Source organism: Pteropus alecto, unplaced genomic scaffold (assembly GCF_000325575.1).
Source record: "Pteropus alecto unplaced genomic scaffold, ASM32557v1 scaffold270, whole genome shotgun sequence".
Taxonomy (NCBI): domain Eukaryota; kingdom Metazoa; phylum Chordata; class Mammalia; order Chiroptera; family Pteropodidae; genus Pteropus; species Pteropus alecto.
In genome coordinates, this window is record NW_006430735.1 from 7,308,671 (window position 1) to 7,328,517 (window position 19,847).

General features: G+C 38.2%; 1 protein-coding gene across 18 annotated transcripts in view; it reads right to left on the minus strand.

Moving 5' to 3' along the window:
* Positions 1–19,847, minus strand: part of ZBTB20 (zinc finger and BTB domain containing 20) — a 396,848-nt gene that overhangs the window by 259,803 nt on the left and 117,198 nt on the right. For 6 of the 18 annotated variants that reach the window (XM_025051373.1, XM_006905478.3, XM_006905479.3 and 3 more), the window contains exon 1: positions 8,749–10,106. The exons of 8 other annotated variants lie outside the window; for them this stretch is intronic. The gene's annotated coding sequence lies outside the window, so the exon portion shown is untranslated. 4 more of the 18 variants (XM_025051353.1, XM_025051368.1, XM_025051349.1 and 1 more) reach the window with 2 other exon arrangements.

The window sequence follows — 19,847 nt, forward strand, 5'->3', positions numbered from 1 at the left end:
AATGTTTATTGTTTCCACTTTTCTAGCCTCAACATGTTGGAAGATTCTTACCTTAAACCGAGTAGAGAATGTCTTCAAGCAGAAAAACAGGAACATCTATACCCTAAACTTGTCAGTGGTTCCTGGCCCTTTTTAGCATTGGACCTTCAAAGAATAATAGAACTGCTTTTATCCCTAAGCCCGTACCAGCTGCAAAGGTGACAGATACCTGTCATATTTTAGGACAGCTTATCACCTCGGCCCCTGGAGTGATTGAGTATTTATAGACGCAAAGACAGAAACATAAAGCACATATGTATAGGCAGGAGTCCCCTGGAGGTGGCGATTAGGACTAGGCAGTAATTTTAGCTTGAAGTTTCTATGACTTAAATAGCCACTTGAGCTCTGCTCTTGCAGTTTACGATGTCAATAGAACCCCTAAATGAAATTACAGCCTTCTGATACGCAGCAGGATATCCTTTCTCTGCCATGCAATGTACATGGCCAGGAGAAATTGCTCTGTATATGGAGTTTCACTAAAGCAGAATTTATCATAAGGCTGCTCTGCTAAAATATCATTATGCTGTTATTCACTGGATAACACATCTAATGACTCGGGGTGCACTTGATAGCCATGTTTCAGTGAACACAGACGCACGCTCTGATGTGAACTGGGCACTCCAGTGCTTCAAAGCGCTATCGATTTCAATTCTACCATAATTTACACCTGGCTTGTTTTGCCAATAGCTTGAACCCATGCTAACTCTGGAATATACACACACAAGTATTAGAGAGATCAGAAATGAACTGTACAGCAAAAAAGCATGTAGCAAGCTTTACAGGAGTCTGTCTTTATAACCATCTCCCTCGATGTAATATTCTGCATAACTTTCTTGTTATGCTTGCGCATTTCCTGTTATCGCTGTCTCCTGGTTGGTGGGGACAGTAATAGAATAACCTCTTATATTGGTACAAACTTCCAGAACAGGATCTGAATGCCAGTCATCTTGGCTCCACCACCACTTAGCACAATTACTGGCACATAATCGTTGCTCACAATAATCTTCTCAAAAGCTACGCTTTCTCTCTCTGTTCCATAAAAGTGGTGTACCCTTTTGGTTTCTGTCAAGATATTTTCCTTGAGAAAATTCCACTCCATAATTTTAAGTACTATCATGATGCTGATGATTCAGATGATTGCCAAACTCATCTCTCTCCTTGACCTATCTCCAGCTTTCCTGACTAAATCCAACAGCCTAAATCCAACAGCAGTCTGAATGCTCCCCCAACATCTCAAAATCAACACATGCAAAAGTTAATGTATCATCTTCCTCAGCCTACAAAACCTGCTCCTCCTCCTCAAAGCTTTCTTGCTTAGTTGTAAAAGGCAGAAACGTGGGAGCAATCAAAAAATTCCTTCTTCTCTTGATTCCCAGCCCAAAGGTTATTAAATTGTGTCCATTCTGCCTTTTATTTCTCCTCCTCTAATACATCTCCTCCTCTATTCCCACAGTTATTGTCCTAGTTCAGGGCTTCATTGTTTCCTGTCTGAACAAATTTCAGTTGCCTCCTAACTCATTTTCCTGTCTCTATTCTCCCATTCCTCCATCTTGCTGCCAGGGTGATCTTCTATTACACGATTTGATCATTAACCTTCTCAACTTAAAACCTTTTGATAGCTCCCCAAATGCCACAAGATAAAGTTAAAATTTCTTTGCATGGCAATCGAGGACCAACATGATCATTCCCTGCCTACATCTACAGCATCATTTCTCCCCACTCCTCCACTAAACATCAGTAATACTGGTCCCCAACTCTGCCATACTATTTCCTGTTTAAGTGCCTTTGCCCCTGCTAGTCCTCTTACAAAATGCTCTTTTTCCCTCTGACAATCTGGGAAAATCCTTCAAGGCCCAGCATGGATTTATTAGCTCTTCTGTGAATCTTTCCTTGACCCTCTACTCCAAGGTACATTCAGCTAAACACTCACTATTTTGTGCCTCCGAGGTTCCTGAAACATCTTTAAATTATGATACTTAGCAGAGGATGTTATATAAATTCGTTTCCTTATCTGTCTCTCCTCTAGTGAGCAACTTGAGGCCATGTATTATTCATCTTTGCATTGTAATAGACAAAGCCAAAACCTTCACAACAGCATATCGAGGCCTATGTGCCCAAACCCCCACTGCCTCCCCTACCTCATCTCCTACCGATCTCCTGCTGGCCCACTGTGATCCTGCCACAAAGACTTCCTTGTTTTCACTCAAACTTGCTAGATACTTTCTTGTCCAGGACCTTTGCACCTGATGGTTCCACTGCCAAAAATGCTCTTGCCTAGATGTCCACAAAACTTGCTTCTTCACTTTTCTCAAATGTTGTCCTTTCAATGACGCATTCCCTCACCATCCAATTTAAAATTGCAACTTTGTCCTTGACACACACACACACGCACACACACGCACACACACAATACACACACACAATCTCACAAACTTTCTCTTTCCCCTTTCACTTTTCTCCATAGTACTTACCGCTATCTTACATGCTATATATTTTACATATGTACTTGTTCGTCGTCTTCCTCTCCTGCCTAAAAATCAAGCATTTTGAGACTACAGACTTCAGTTTGTTTTGTTTAGGATAGCCTCTTTGGAAAACTGTCGGGTACATAGTGTGTACTCCTTAATAAATATTTGTTAGTAAATGAATCAATCTTTAGCTTCTAGAATAATACCTGACAGAGTATAGGTTTAAAAATGTTTCTTGAAATAATAAATAAAAAAATGAATGAATGAATGAATGTTAAATCCATGTTTAATGAATGTAATGAAGACACAGTCTTTGTAATCTGATCCTCATAACAACAGTGGTAAGTAAGTTGAATAGGTACCATTATTCTCATTAGACAAATGCAGTAGATGAGTCCCAGAAAGGTTAGGAACCTAAATTAAAGCTACATGGGTAGCTTAATGTTTGCTACTCTTTTTGATTCACTATTAAAACGCAGAAAAGCTTCTTTGCACTATGTTCATGATGTACTTGTAACATTCATTACACTAGTTTGATTCCTCTTGACTAGGAAGGCAATTAACAGGAGGTGCAAAGGGCTAATACTTTTATTATAATTTGCATCTTTCCTTATTAGGTGCTTTTCATAAAACAGATCCTTTTCTTTCATTTTCAAAAGTGGATTAGGCACTCATACAATTTTGCCCCTCAGAGTGGTTCGTACATGACTACCCAAGAGGACATCACTCTACAAATCCTGCCAGAGTGAACTGGAAGGTGAGTGTGGCATTTGTAGCTTGAGGATGAACCAGTTGTTTGGAGCCAAGTTTGTGCTAATGGAGTTGTCCTCTATGTGTTAACACCCAAAGGAGAACAAATGCAACAACAAAATATTTCAGTTTTTGGCATGTCTATGGAGAGTTAACTTTCCATTGTTCAAGGGTTAATTATCCATTATGTGAATCCCTTCTCTTTCTCCCTCTGGCTGCTTACCTCTAGGAATTCAGTTTACTAGAGGATAAGTAGGGAAAATAAAAAGAGATGAAAATGAAATGAGCACATTTTATTTCTCCATATTAGAAACTCTAGAAAATAATTCAGTGTAGGAAACAGAATTAGATGTAGTGGGGATTGCCAAGTTGATTGACCATTGATAACAGATGTAACTAAAGCACATTTTACACAATATTTTGGTTTCTTTTAATTATTGCTTATTATGGTTGTTTCATTGTATATGAAGTTACTCTCTGGATGTGATTCATATCAGTAGCATACAGTTTAGGGTACTGGAATGGGCCGCTCTTATCCAGTGTCCCCAGAGCACTGAAGGTGCGTTAAGCATACTTCGGCTCAATGACTAAAGCAGCACCAAGCCGTCCTACCAATTTCTCTACTCATCCATGAGAACAATTGTACTTAGCTATTTTCAGCTATTATTTGCCTAAAACGGAGCATTTAATTAGTGCTTGTTAAGATAGTGCAAATGGTTTAACTGACTGTCCTCTTGCCCCTCTCTTTATTTTGCTGTCTGTCTGCCCTGCCTCATCCTTATCTAGTTCACAGGCCAGTCATAGCCAGTCTTCAAGCCTTTCCACAGCTGACATGCCTGAGCTTCCTAGACACTCAGTTTGAGAAAAGGAAGAACCCTTCACTGGCTGTAAGTAAATATTGACAAGCTGGAGAGGCCTTCGGTCAATACATTATAGGCGAGACTGGTACTTTCAGACTACGTGAGCAGACCAAATGGGTTATTTGGCTTACACTCATGAGTCCTGGAAATTGAATGGAACTATTGACCTATGTCTCATCAGAAATCACCTGGGCGTTGCGGGTATTAGAGAAGCTACCTCAGCAAATGGCTGGAGATGCTATCTGCTAGTTGGAAGATCTAATATGTAAATTTAAGGGATTCAGGTATAGAAGAATCTGTGATTTGTTTTCTGGATATATTTCTTCCATTATAATAAGCAAAATGTATTCCTTGTCAATGTATTGCTATTTAGATAGTCATCAATTCATTTATTCACTCACCTATTCATTGATCTTCTAGTCAGACTGAGGCAATTTGACATTGGTTGGGAGGGGGATAAAACATAAAATGCAGTACCTGGACCCTAACCACTTGTTTCATACATTCAAAAAAAAAAAAAATCAAAACTTGAATTCAAAGCAGTATGTGATAAGTAAAAAAATTAAAGCTATAGATTTTTTAAATGCTATCAATGTCAGAAGGGGAAGTTCAATTTTAGTTTGGGTTATTATGAAAAGCTTCAGAGAAAAAAGTGTTATTTGACAAGGATATAACTTGGCTAGGTATCTTGAAAGTTATCTGGAAAATTATAGTTGCTGTTGCTAATATGTAAATACAGCATCAAAGTATTTAAAGTACAACTAAATAGCTGAGAAACTAGAATAAACTGGGTCATTTGTACATAAATTCATTCTTATAAAATAAAGCGAATTCATTAAATATATTTTCAATTTTAAGATAATAGCAATTTAATTTCTTTCTATTTAATTTTAAACTGCTTTATACATATAGCAATTAATATTTTGAGGTTGTGCATAATAGAATTTAGGTATATAACCTAACATGCATATTCGATGAAGGATAATTACCAAGCTTATCGGCTAACCAAATTTTACCTTTTGCAGGTATTATTCATAAATAACTGTGTAAAATTTCTGTTATCAGTGCGATAAAATGTCAGCTACACTTCACTTATGGTCAATTTGAAAAATGTTTGAATTCAAAAGCAAGTAAGTCTAGGTAGTATTTGGTCATATTTTTAATAGCCTAATATAAGTATTTGAGTATTCACATATATAGGCATATTTACAAGATAATGTACATACACAATCACTTGATACAATGAATGAACCCCTTATTAACTTTTTAAAACATGTATTTTTAAAGGAATCACATAAATATCAAGAAGCATTTCTACACAAATAAGAAAAAATGATTTCTTACTGAGTCAATCATAATTCTCTTATTTAGCAATGTCTTTGTGTCTAATTGTGACTACCTAATTAAATGAATATGACATATAGAAAATGCCTACAGCTAAAACGTGCATGCAAGAAAATATACATTTTACAATATGCATCTTCTGAAATGAAATTAAAATTTTCGGGATGAGCACTAGAAAATTGAATTATTGATAGTATACTGTGACGGTTTAAATATATGTACCAAAAAATCGGATATGGATACAACCATTTATACAGAAAGAAATACATCATTATCTTGCCTTTCTATCAGAGGTATACTGATCGAATTAATTTTATACTCTAGCTTAGCCATGGGATTCTTCCATGGCCACGTGGAACTCCACGTCTTGGCAACAATATAGTAAATCTCTCAAGCAGGTTACTTTTTGAAATGTCATCTCTTGGGATATACTCTTAGATATATGTGTTTGCCAATTCTCTGCTTAACAACACTTAAAAATTTTTATATACACACGTAGAAGAGTTCAATTAAAAAAAGCCTTCAAAGTGTTAGAGATCCAGCTTGCCCTCAATGTAGTCCTAATAGACATCCCTACCACAGACAAACAATTCTCCTGGGAGTCTTTGCAGCATGAGTGTTAACTGAGGGAAGGACAATCCCCTATGTATGTCTTGTTGGTAATGGACTAAATGCTAGGTACCTTTTTTCATACCATATTTTAAAAAATTTAACGCCATTTTCCCATTCTACTTCCTTCTTTAGAAAACAAAAGACTTAATGGAAAATCCCCAAGAAACATTATACATACAAATAGTATGGTCATAACTAACATGGCCTAACTGAAATAGGCAAATTACATATTATTCCATACCATTAAACTTTTAGCATACTGGTCCTAATAAAACTGAGACTGCTTCCTATCACAATGACAGCTGAGGAATCTGATGTGCCTCACGAACTATAGGAATTGTGATAGGAAGCTGACTCTTTGTTCTAGGTCACTGACAGACCCTGATGAGGCTGTAGCAGGGGGCAGTCTCTGCAAGGAACTTGAGATTCATGAGCATTCATGAGTTATATGGTTAAGAATCTGAATTGTTTATGAGTAGCAAACAAAATTCCAAAGCTAAGTACCAATGTAATATGTTTAATGACTGCACCAGCTTGGACGAGAGTATACACAACAGACACACATAATACACATCTGGTTAAATGTAAAATCAACTATTGCTAAAGCATTTTTAACTTTTAGAAGAAATCTACTGGCAGCGTGTTAATAGCAAGGAAAACTAAAACAATAAAATAGCCTCTCTTTCCAAATATTTAAGAACATCGAGTAAGTGCCCCTTAGGCTAGATTGTGGTTCTTGGAAGTTTTAGCCTATGAGAACCATATTGGGGACATCAAAGGCTCCTCCCTCTTTCCAAAGAGCAATTCACTTCAGATGCTGCCACAAAGTCAAATGCTTTAATGGCCACCATGTTCCCCCCCCCCACTCAATATTTTGGAGCATGCCAGATTCTTGAAATTGAAAAGAAGACAAAAAAACACAGTAAGATCAAATATCACTGGAAGAACAACTAAGTAGATACCTGATTATAAAGGACAAATACACATTCCAGGTGAAATTCCACTTCCAGGGACTGTGTGAGTTATTAATAAGGACACAGAAGGCACATATCAACTCTGAAAGCTGGTCTGTTGACTCCTCTGTTAGTCTCGTATTAGACAGGATGCAACCACCCCCATTCCATTCCTTCGACAACTTCCCAGAGCACACTCAATCAGAGTCTCTTATATTGAGGACACTACTATATTTGGGTTTAATACTGTGAGGACAGTCATCTAGTTTTTCTATGTCAGGATGATAAATTTCCCTGGAACTAAATAAGGATTCTCATTGCATTCTTCTGTTCGATACCATGAATGCAGAAGAATAAAGGAGAGGGTGTGACAAATAATATTTTTCAAAGGTTGGGTGAGGGGAGGGTCCTTATAACATTTAAAAGCAACCGGTTTTTAGCAAAGTGATCTTTAGAAGAACAGTATTAACAATATCCTCTTGCTATGCATCCACTTTTCTCTTTTGCTTAACTGAGTACGTAAGTATTCTGACCATAATGTAAATGTTCAGAATAGAGATGCATGAAAAGTTGGTAGAAAGAAACTTCAAATGTATGATGAATCCCACTTTCACTTCCCCCTCCTACCACCCCGAATACTACCTCCCTGCTCCCACTCACTCACCTACCTCTCTCCTCCCACCAGCATGTGTGCTAGGCATGTCAAGGCTGACATCCATCGGTGGCAGCATGAAGCCCATGCCTGCAGGCTCCTCCTGAGCATAGACTCAAGGCTCTGCCATTGTCCATAGAGCGCTCTCGGCTGTGCACACTAAAATCTTCACCATTCCATTGGATAGTTTGGTAGCTTTTTTTTAAAAAAAAAAAATTCCTTTTTTTTCTTTAAAAAAAAACTCCCGTTATTTCCTGACTGCCTCAGAAACACCAAGAATAGAATCCTTGACACATCAAATTCTGGAACCTCACCACTCACCAGGACTGTGGTTCCTGATCCAAGGAGTGTCGACTGAGAATCAGCACAGTCTCTTGAGAGTATCCAGGCCTGGCTGCTAAGCTCCCTGCTCTGATTAGTTTGTCGAGTTCACAGTGTTCCAGAGTGCTGAAGCACAGAAATTAGGGAGGGGAGGTGGAAGGAAAATCACTGGAGCCTCTTACGATCTAACTTCCACTAACTGAGAGGAAATGTCTTATAAATAAACAACAGCAACAGAAACAAAAAAAAAAAACTCATCCCGTCCTGCCAGAGGAATGTACATTATTGTCTCCCGACGGAAAACTTTACACCACACCAGAATGCAGCCATGTCTCCTGAAACTACCTCCCTCAAAACAGAAAGAAAAAGGGAGTCAAGAAGAAAAGGAGAAGAAAAAAAGATTTTTTCATCCCCTTGAATTCTATTGGGAAGTTCATGTGAGTTCCCACTAGACAAACTAAAGCAAGCAGTTTCAACAGTGTCACTGTTCCAGGATTTCTTGCGGAGGCTGCTTATTAGCAAAATTTCATTTCTGCCCAGATCATTGCTGTGCCATCCGGACATTTTCAGAAGGGAAGTTCAGGGAAGGGGGGAGGGTTCCACTGTGGAGGAGAGGAAGAAGAGAGGACAAAGGAACACTCCTGGTGAACCGGAATGCCCTAGCCACAGCCATGAGAAAGCCAGCCCCACCCTCCACCCGACTACTGCTTGTTGAGGACTTGGTGATGCGGTGTGTTTAATCTACTTACTCTTTCTGCTCGGGAGGCTGAGGTTCCTACATTTCCAGCTCATGCTGGACTGTACCGTAAGCAACAAGTGAAATGAGTTCAGTGATCTCATTCTAGTCCTTCGACTCCTGTCCACATCGCTAAGCGACTGCACAGCTTGGCACAGGCCGGGATGAGTCAGCAGTCTCTGGTCATGAGAGGCCAGGCCTGGAATAGCAGGGGGGTTTAGGTCAGGAGCAAATCGAAGCAGAAAGGCAGTCGAGATGGCAGGGCTCAGCTCTGCAGTACACGGAGATACTGCAGGTCAAAATGAAAGGGCCTCATCAGCTCTGGGGTGAAGATTGTAGGATTGCAGAAAAAGGAGCAGCAAGGGAAAGACTCAAAACAGCTGCCTACCAAACACAGCAAGAACGAATTAGAGTACCACAATCAGTAAAAGAGGGCACTGGTAGAGGCCTGGAGAAGAAAAGATGCTCATTTGGATTTCTGGAATACCTTTTCTTCCATGTGCTCTTGCACTGGATTTAAGAAACAGTGGTTACCTATATACTATCCTGGTTTTTTGGTATTGCATTTCCAATTTAGTAAGTAGCCAAACAAACAAACAAATAAAAGCAAAGCACTGCACTTTAAGTAACAAGAAGCCTCATGCTACATAAAATAATATAAGTAAGAGCCTAGTATCTCAAAGATATACATTTGGGTCAATAGTGTCCTTGTATAGTTTGCAAAATACCGTTCACAGAATGGTTAAAGAGAAGCACTCCTTAAATCACGCTTCGGTGTGGGTAGAGAAGAACTGAGAGAAAAGAGAGGTATAGATTCAATGATGAAATACTAGAGAAATATGACATGTCCATATTTCTACTCAATGGGGTCAGTATAGACTTCCATCAGGAAGTGACACTTCTCAGCACTAGGAGTTTCAAACACCTCTCCCTGAGCAGTAGTTCTATAATACAGCCAGAGGAGAGGGAAAATGAAACAGTTAGAGGGAAAAACCAGGTCTGACATAAGAAATAAATTAGCAATAGAAATTTGGTTTCGGAGAAGGCAAACTGTCCTATAAGCCAACTGATAAAGAAAAGTCTTAGTGTCTGAAACAAACTTAGACAGACCGTATCTCGATAAAGAAACTGAGGTGGAGACTGAGAATTAGCAGTGAACAGTATTGATGGCCCCAAAATAAGGAAATATACAATCTCAAGTCAGGTGGTGTGTAGCAAGAACAGCATGGCAAAGAGAATAAGATAAACAGAGTTGGGAAACACTAGTAAAAGATATCTTTAAAGTTCTTTGACAAGGAATAATAAGGACTCACTAAATATTACTAATTGTTATCCCTTAGAGATGTACAGATGTGTAAGAAAATGTAAATTTTATTTAGTCTCATTCCAGAGAGTATTAAACCATCTCAATACATCTTTAATAAATGCTTAACCTTGGGCAAATGAACTTTGTAGCCTTCAGTTTCCTTCTCTTTGAAATGGAATATTATCAGTCTTATTGAATTATCGTAAGGACTGAATTAATGTTTGGCTGATGGTTGGTCCTTATCACGGCAGTGTGTGTCACATTGCAAACACTCAATAAATTGCTATTATTTTTATTTGACTATCATATCATCCTCCTAAGTGCTCAGTGAAAGAATCACATCCACTGTTGTTCCACCGGATTGAGTGGAGCCAATATGAAGACTAGAGTAAAATCAGTGGGGTAACACACCTCAGAAAATGCTGCTTTGAAGAGCTTATTTCTGTGTGGGTATGTTAAACATTATCCTTGAGCACAAAGGATGTTAAAAATCTGTTATGTTAAAATTGTGTAATTTTGGGGGGTATCTATGTTGTCAAAGCGGCTTGAAGCTTAACACTATCCGGTAACTAGAAGCCTAAAAAAGAAAAAAAATGAATTTTTAGAAGCTTCTCCAAAAGCAACAGGATAAAAGTGCTATTGGCCTTGACCGCATGATGAGGGTTTTTTACCAAAGGGGAAAACTTAGTCCAGTTGATCATCCCAGCCTAATTGATTAATTGTGGACCTGACCATCTGGCTGATGAATGCTGACACCCAGCAGTGATTACTGTGTAACACAAATCCGGATGTGCTCTCCCCGATGCCTCCCACAATAATGGCAGCTCTGAGCTTAAGGTTAGTTTATTCAGGCCTCTTGGCTCAATCTCTTCATGGAACAGTGGTTGTGGCAGGGAATATTTTACTAGAACTGGTCAAGTATTATCTTCTCTTATTTCAGTTACCCCCTCCTTTCCAGCTCCACGCCTACCCGCTCCTGAGCCCTCTCTTGTATATAATCACTTTTCATGCAAAGCATTCCATCTGTAGTTTTCATCATACTGTCTGATTCTCTCATTTCCGGTTGCTCTGTTCTGAAAAATATTTGACTGGTCTAAAAGACCTGTACTGCTGTTTCACAGGGAATCCTATTGAGACATTTTTATTATATCTTCTTTGCTACTGGCTCACTTAAAATTACTCTGTGCTTCCAAATAAAGAAAATTATTTCACCTAACTCACGAGCCTGATTAAAAGGCCCACATGTGGCCCGAGTTCTCCATGGGGTTGACAGTATACAAAGGTCAATGGAAGTTAATTCTTACATCTTAAATCTACATCCGGTCCCCGGTTTGTAATGTCCCATGGAGAAGACCTTCCCATGAGAACTCTGGAGCACATTTCACTGCTAGAGAAAGAAAGTCAAGCTCATGTAAATAATAGGGATCAATAGCAATGCCACCCATAGACCAGTCTACACTGAGAGCTAACCTGTATGTGGGAGAATTCTCTCAGCAAATCCAATTTAAATGCATACACACACACACACACACACACACACACACACACACGTCAAATTATTTTATTATTTTTTGTGGGAATGCATGGAGGAATAAACAGACACAAAATATCTTGCACAAGCTTGGCCAACAAGTCTCAATGAAGGAAGATTATCTATTTCTCCTCTTCTTTTCCCAGACTGATAACCATCTCAAAATTCATCAATTTTCTTGCTCCCCGCCTATTGCTGAATTCTTCTGTGTTCTAGGCTGGGTTAGTGTTAATTTTCAGTAGAAGATGGCAGTAGCACGCTGAACTACAGAGTTACAGACTGGAGTTGGGAAACGTTTTTGGCCCGACTGTCAGTAAACAACTATGTGTCTAGGGCAAGTCAAGTCCCTCAACTCCCCATGTCTAGTTTCTTCATTGAAAAATGATAGGGTAGGACTGCAGGAACTCCACAGTCTCTGCCAACACTAAGAGTCTATGGTTCTATAGCTCATTTCCTTTTTTTCTCTGGCATTAACTGCTCAACAACTCTGCTTATAGTCATCTCTCTGCTCTCAGTTCCTGATGAAAAAAATATTTCGTTTACTACCCGGTATTTGGTATTTGTAACCTCTCTTCCTCTTTTTTTTTTTTTTTTTTTTGATGCTAGATATTTTGAGTCATAAATATGAATGCGTCCAGATAGATGCTTTAAATTTGAAGGCGTTTAAGGAGAATAGCTTTCCCATGTAGAGCATTTAGTGCAGCTCGGCATGGAGGAAGCCAGCCATCCAAAAGTGGAGCAAAGGGGCCAATTCACAAATGAGAGGAAGCCTTTCATAATAAGAGTCTCCAGACTCTTCAATTTAGATAAAGCTAAATGCTACCAAATTCGAACTACTTTTCTAATCAATCCCAGACACCATCACAGACACTTAGGACTACAAATTTGAGGGCCAGCACTGGCAGTGATGCAGTTCTTATTTCACCTCCACCATGTATTGCCAAGTAGGATTTAGGATGGCATAGTAATAAGAGCCAAGAGGACAATCTGTCATTTATTTTCCTCCAAACTTTTCGAAATTTCCCATTTGGGCTCTGTTTCCCAGTTTTAATTTGGTAACAGCCATTTTTCAGCATTTCTTTTAACAGGTTACTAATAATTTCTGATATAGGATCTCATATTTCATTTTGCGCTGCTAGAAATGGCTGTTAATATTTCATCTACCTTCAATTCAGCTCTGAATAAAGGCTGCTGGGTTTTCGATACACTGTTAACACTTTGGTTCTGGGGATCTGATCACCGATGTTCACCCAGTTTGTCCATATCTCGTTAGGCAAAAGTAATAGATTACCTGTCTGAGAAATATCTCAGGGTGCGCTATACATTCCTGGATCTTTGATGAAAACGACAAAACAATTATTCTGTGTTTGTTCTCCCAGGCAACTTGCTATTTGCTTCACTGGTAGCATTCTGGAAGCCAAGTGCAGTGGTTAAGAACCAGGGCTCACGGGCAGATCTAGGTTCACATTCTAGCTCTGAAAATTACTACGCGTAATTAGGCCAGTTCCTTAACCTTCTGAACCTCTGTTTTCCAATTTGTAAAACAGGGATAATAACAGTGTCTACCTCTATTGCTATCAGGATTCAACAAACCAATGAAAAGTGCTGAGTACTTTCTGAGTTCTCAATAAATGGTGGATATCATTATTACCCTAACATTAATAATCGACAAATTTGCATTCAAATGTTATTATTCCGCAAAACTTTTCAAGGCAAACAAACTACTTTTGAGTCTAGACTTTCATTGTTTGCTTTATTATAGTTTAAATTTTAAAAAACTCTTGGTGAAGTCAAGTAAAATATTTAAAAATTGGTCCTTAAAATCATATGATAGTTAAAAATAGTGTGCAGCATCATATTATTATTTTACCTTTCAATTAGTATCAAATTCTCAAAAGTTTTTCTTCATCTGATAAGGCACATTGTACCAATGCTAATCCATTCCATAAAGAGATGGCTTACCATATTTACTTTCCCCTATTCCCAAAGAATATAGATTATTTTAATATTCTTTGTTTACGTATCAGTCAAGGTCCATCAGGAGAAAGAAACCACATAGCAATTTGAATATGAAAAGTTTAATATAAAGAATTATTAATTATAATAGAGGATTGGAGTAATGAGGGAGTAGCTAGTAAGAAGTAAAGAGAATTCTAAATTATATAAGAATAGGCAAATATAAAGAGCATAACTATTTGTAGGGCTGAGATAGAATACCCAAGGAAGAGTCTCCTCCACCTCTGGACTAGGATCTAGACCTTGCTGGACCAGGCACAGCCACTGAATGAATGAATGGCAGAGAAATTGCTGGGAAGCTGTGTCAGCAGAACTTGCTGGAAATCTGTACTCTAGGGTGTTAGAAAAGCTGTTCAAAGGGAGGTGTCTTATCTGAGGCATGCTACCACCTAACCCAGCCAATGTGTGTATGTGTGCATGTGCATGCGTGCGTGAGTGCGTGGGGGGTGCTAGGGGAACCTGCTGGCCACCAGGCACTGGAGAAGCTATCTGTGCTTTAGCTACTGGGTACCAAGCCAGCTGCACGTGCTGTAGGAGTCAGGCCCTGGAGAAACCATGCACACTGCAGGAGCCTATCAAAGGAGTACATGGAACCAGGAAGGAAAAACCTATTCCTCCTATAAAGTCTCTCTGAATCCTCTATTGACAAAGCACATTCATAGAGCTGGGGGTGGGGTGGGATATTTAAAGGACCCAGATATGCTTTTGTAGAGTGCCAAGGAAGGGTACATTTGGATCTGAGAGGCAGTATATTACAACTGGCATAGCATTATTTGCTCACATACTTTATGAAATAACTCACTTTGTAGGTTACAATACAATGTTCTCAACTTACTATATTACTGTTCACCTATACCAATAAATTGACTCTGCATAACTAAATAAATACTGACGGAATTAAGGAAATAATATTCTATTAAATAAAAGTAGTAATACTAGTATTTGTACAACAATCTTTTCCTTCAAATGCTGCCCATACATTTTTATTGTTTATAATTGACCAATTAAGAAAAAGATGTACAGAAATACTAAACTATTGACCTAAATTTATGCATCAGTGATCTCAGTCCAGAATTTCAATGAAGTGGGTAATCAGGAGAGTCATTGCAAACAACCCACAGCTTCAGGAGTGGTAAAAATGCCCTCAATTATCATTTGTAATATAAGTTTTCCTTTTTATTGACAGTAGAACTCCTATTTGCTGTTCTATGACTATGATCTATAGGTTGCTATTTTTCAGAAAAATGTATCGTATATTTTGAAAGGAATTTTTCCTATGATTCCTGTCCTATATTGTTCTGCCCTCAGTATGAAACAGAGAAGCATCAGTAAATGACCAATTTGGTGCATTCGTCAAAGTAACAGTGATCATTGTTAAAGCTCACTGTATACCATATAGATGGGGAGGTATATGCCAAAATACTCCGCCTCCCCCGCCCCCCCGCCGCCCATTTGCCTAATTCCTAATTCCTTTAAGAGGACAGAAGCTCTAAAACACAAACGCTTGACATTAAAAAAGGCTGTGGTGGTGAGGAGCTGAGAGCGCAGAAAGCAACTGGGTGAGAAGAGGGTCCTACGGGCAGGAGTCTACCAGCAGGCTAAGACCACAAAACGCCCGTCTCACCCACTCCTCTGTGTTTCTCCACGCCTGGTTATAACAGTACCATCCGTTCTTGCTATCATGGACGGGATCTACTTGTTTCCTCACAGTTGCCTTTTTTGAAAACCAGTGGTATTATCAAGCAAATCATGCCTTGTTGAGTTGTCTCACAATCATATTATAGGCATCGCTGACAGCTGCTGGTGGTTGTCTTTAGGATTTTCTTTAATTCGTGTTGCGTGTGAGGACTGAGGACAAACCTCATGACCCTACATACATTTGATCCCCACCTCCCCAACAAACGCAGACACACTCCTCTCCCCTGCAATTCCTAAGTCCAAAAGGGGATGATGACAAAGGAGAGTCGTAAGTCCACGTGAATCAGGCAGGCAAGTCCGTTTTATTTCAGTTCGCCCTTCTGTTCAGCTGGCTTTCTTGCTCTGACCCACTATACTTACCCTGTCGGCTGCTCTTACTAGCGACATGCCTTTTTAATCAGCCTTCCTGGGGTCTGCATTTGATTACAGCATTTGTGTTCTATTTTGATTCTTTTGTACTGTGCCCTGTGGTGTTAGCTTGAAAGGTGTTACTTATAAAATGAAATTCTATTGTATTGCCATTTGGATTCAAAGAGGACATATAATATTAATGCAGAATGTATTTAATAATATCTCGAATCTATTAAATCAATTTCTTTTTGAGAACACAGAATGGGAGGGAGGCAATTGGGTCGGTAACCAGGTAATATGGCTTAAGAATCACCTGAACTTTCCTTCACAAGTGCTCGTGAAATCTGGCGCAAGAATCACAGAAGGAGGCTGCCATTGCTCAGGCAGACCACTGCAGCATGCACCTGTTTACACATTCAATTGTGAAGGCCAAACATTTTCCTAGGCCTCAGATGCAATGTTTTTCACTAAGCAAATTATGGGATGAAACATAGATATGACTTTTTTACTACCTAGGAAGATTTAGGTAAAGAAGGAAATATAATCACCTGTTTCCAAGGAGCTGCTTGCAAGATCTGTAAAAAGAAATTCGTTTCTTATGTTCCTCACTCCTGTCAAAAGCAGGCTAGGAAAATTCTAGTGATAGCAGAACAGAGGCAAAACGTCGAGGGTGGCAGTGTTTAGAGCGATGTTTTCACCTAGAAGAGTGCAGGTTTCTTTACGGCTGCTGGGCCTACAGTCAAATGTTTACGGATTACGATGATGAGGAGGCTCCAACTTTCCTTCACTTCTTAGTTTTAATGCAAACCAAAGACTGAAACATTATACCACTGTATCACAGCTTGCCTATCCCACCCGTTGCTGCACACATTACATTTTTCCCCTACACTATTTTTTTCTCCTGCTGATACATCTGACATCATCAATGGCTCAGCTGCTGTTTGGATAGGAAGTAAGGAAGGATGGAGTGTTGAAGGTGGTGGTTTACCAATCAGGCTCTACAGAACTTGCTAAAAGAAACTGTCATACATAAAGGAAGCTGGTTGTGCGTTCCTGGAGTGAGAGTTCCAAGATTTTCACCTGTGCTCACTCACTGGCTCACTCTACAACTCCAGGAAATTTAGGGGCCAGTTATCTAATCATTATATGAAGATAACTATATTTATCTGTTTTTACACGTATTGAACTTCCTTAGAGATAAGGAATGAGATAATCAGTTGTTCTGGAATGCTCTAAATTCCTTGCAATGAGGTGGGATACATTATTAAAATGATAGTTCTGCCCCCATTTATGGTTCTTCAAATCCAGTATGAGAAACATTAATAAATGAATGAATGAATATCTGCCCCCTTTGGAATAAATCATATACCTTCGTTCATAAATGACATCCCGAACATTAGGAGCTAATATGTGTTAGGAAATACACATCTCAATCTTGAATGCATCAATTATAAGCTATTTGCACGAAAAGATCACATATTCATCCCTGTATCCATCCAGGTCTTACAATATTGGTTTGTATTATGTAAGTATTCAATTAATATTTGTTGAATTGAATGGAAAAATGAGATCATACAACTTTAAAACTGAAAGTAGCTAGAGACCATGTAAGTCTAGTTACCTCATTTTGCAGATGATAAAACTGATGCCCAGATAAACTGAGTTACTTATGTAAGTGTAATATTAATAATGGTACAAGTCTTTACAGGAGTTGTTAAAGAACTGCCACTGAAAATATATCACTCAACCAATGAAAACAAAATAGATGTTCATTTGTCAAAATAAGAAGTACTCTTCAGTTCAAACCATCTGCAGTATTCTAATCTAACCAGGGAGGCTGAAACCTAGTTACAAGGAAACTTCATTAAATGGCCATAGACCATACGTGTGCTAGAAATGCCGTTACGAAGCTTGCACATTTTAATACTGTGTCTATCGCCTTATTTTTCAGGTAAAATTAAGGTCATAAAAACCAAAAGTAATGTCAAGTTCTTGAAATTATATGGGACTCATGAAGGCACAATTCAAAAATGAAATTACTTTTATTTATTATTTCAGTCTATTATATTGTAGACCAGAAGCCGAATTTAAATTCCAGGATTCAGTAAACAAAACAGGACAAGACACTCTATCCTTCGTTAAATAAAAAATAAGCAGGCCTATAGTGAGGCAATTTCCTTCTAGTGGAAGTTACTTGTGTGGTATTTGCAGAAATGAGTTTGTTTGACTCTTGACTGAGTTGTCTGGTTAAATCAGCCTCACAACAATAAAAGCAAGTCTAACTATCCTTTGGACTGACTTAATTTTTTTTTCTGGACAGCATTATTATTTTTTTAAATATTTAATCCATCGAGATGTTTAAATTCTTGATTAGAATGTAAACAATTTATAGTCAAAATTATTTTAATAATCTAAAAACTGCAGCAGAGTGGCATAAAACAAACTGAATAAATGTAAAATTTCAATGATTGTAAAATAGGAATCTAGGAATCTCCAATAAGCTACTTTTCATTTTTCCGAAGCTCTTTTCACATTGGAAATCTCTAAAAGTCACAGAGAACAGAACGTAGAGAAAAGAAGAGCAAGTGACAGCAACAGGCTAGATACTTCTAATAATCGGAGGGCCTGTTGGGGACTATTGTTTGTGTGTTATCAAAGTTTGATTCCAGAAACATAATCTTGGCTTTAACAGATCAAGTTCAAATTCTTAACTTGGTATTTCAGCCTCCATTTCTTGGTCTACCTTGCTTAAGCATTCCAGATTCCATTACTTCCCAACAAGTATTCTGGAAGACAGCCAGACTATATTAGTGTTTCCCTTTATCCTGGCATTGCCAAGGAGTCCTAAATTTAAAAATTTCTGTTCTATTATCTCCATGATTTGTTAAATCATGTCTTGACTTCTTGGTTGGAATATTATGGATTTATTTACTATGATTCAATAAGCATCTACTACGTGTAAGATGCTAGGAAAATAAATAGAAATAAGGCTTACTTCTTCCTTCAGAGAATTAAGGAATTCACAATGTAGTGGCTTTTTCCATAGATGACATATATGTTAATGCTTTTAAGCTTCTGTTCTTCCCTTAAATTGTTCTGTCATTATTCTTTTATGGATATAATTGCTTTAGTTATCTTATAGTCCAGCTTATGTTCTACCTCTGCCATAAATCGTTTTCTAGTTTTTGTAACCCACATTAATATTCTTTCTTCTCTTTCTTTCTTTCTTCCTTTGACTAGTAGTATGACTGGAGTAGATACTTTTGCCCACCCAATATCCATTCTTCCCTCTTTGAGCATGGGCATGATGCTTGGAGTTGCAGCAGCTATTTTGTGATCATAAAGCAACAAGAACGAAAAAAAGGTGCACCGAACCCCAGAGATGTTGGCCCTGATTATCACATGCCAGTAACTCCCTACCTCTGGACTTCTTGTTACATGAGAAACACAAACCTCTATTTGTTTAAGCCATTCAAGTCAGGATTTCTGTTACCGAACACATTCCTAACCAAGAAATAACTTTCATAATTTGAATTATTCAACTGTTCTTACTAACTATATGGCAAACATTGTCACATTCTTGGCATTTAGTAAATATTCATTTGCTTCATATCTTGATTATATATACTAGACAGTCAATATATGTAATGCAATTCTCACTCTGGAAGCAAAGGGGAAATTCATATTAAACTAAGAAAAGAGGATTAAACTAGGTCAAAAAAGAAAAATTTGAGTCTATAGTAAGTTCTACAACGAGAATTTGTTACAATTTAGTTCAGTTATTAATACGAAAAAGCTAACTTTTAAACGTTTTCCAAAATAGGTAGAAATCTATTTTAAGAAATAAGACATTAGAATACTGTCCCAAAAGGATAGATATTTTAAAGAGATGATATAAACAAGATTTCTATTAAATATAGAGAAGACAATGCAATGCAGTTCTAGCTCTGTTTAAACTAAGTGAGGAAACAGCACTTGTTAAAGACCACTAGCAACAAGACATTTTCTTGTCCCTTAGGAAGCATGACTGTGACTCACCCAAATGCTCCAGACTCCTTACCATGCTAATTAGCTTCCAAAAGCTTTCACCTGAGGTCTGAACCTACGATTGAGGAAACTATTATAGCATTTGCTTTTGGAGAAAAGACTACACAAGTTGGGACAGAAGCTATTTTCAAGGCTTCCAAACATTACAAGAAATGGGGAACTG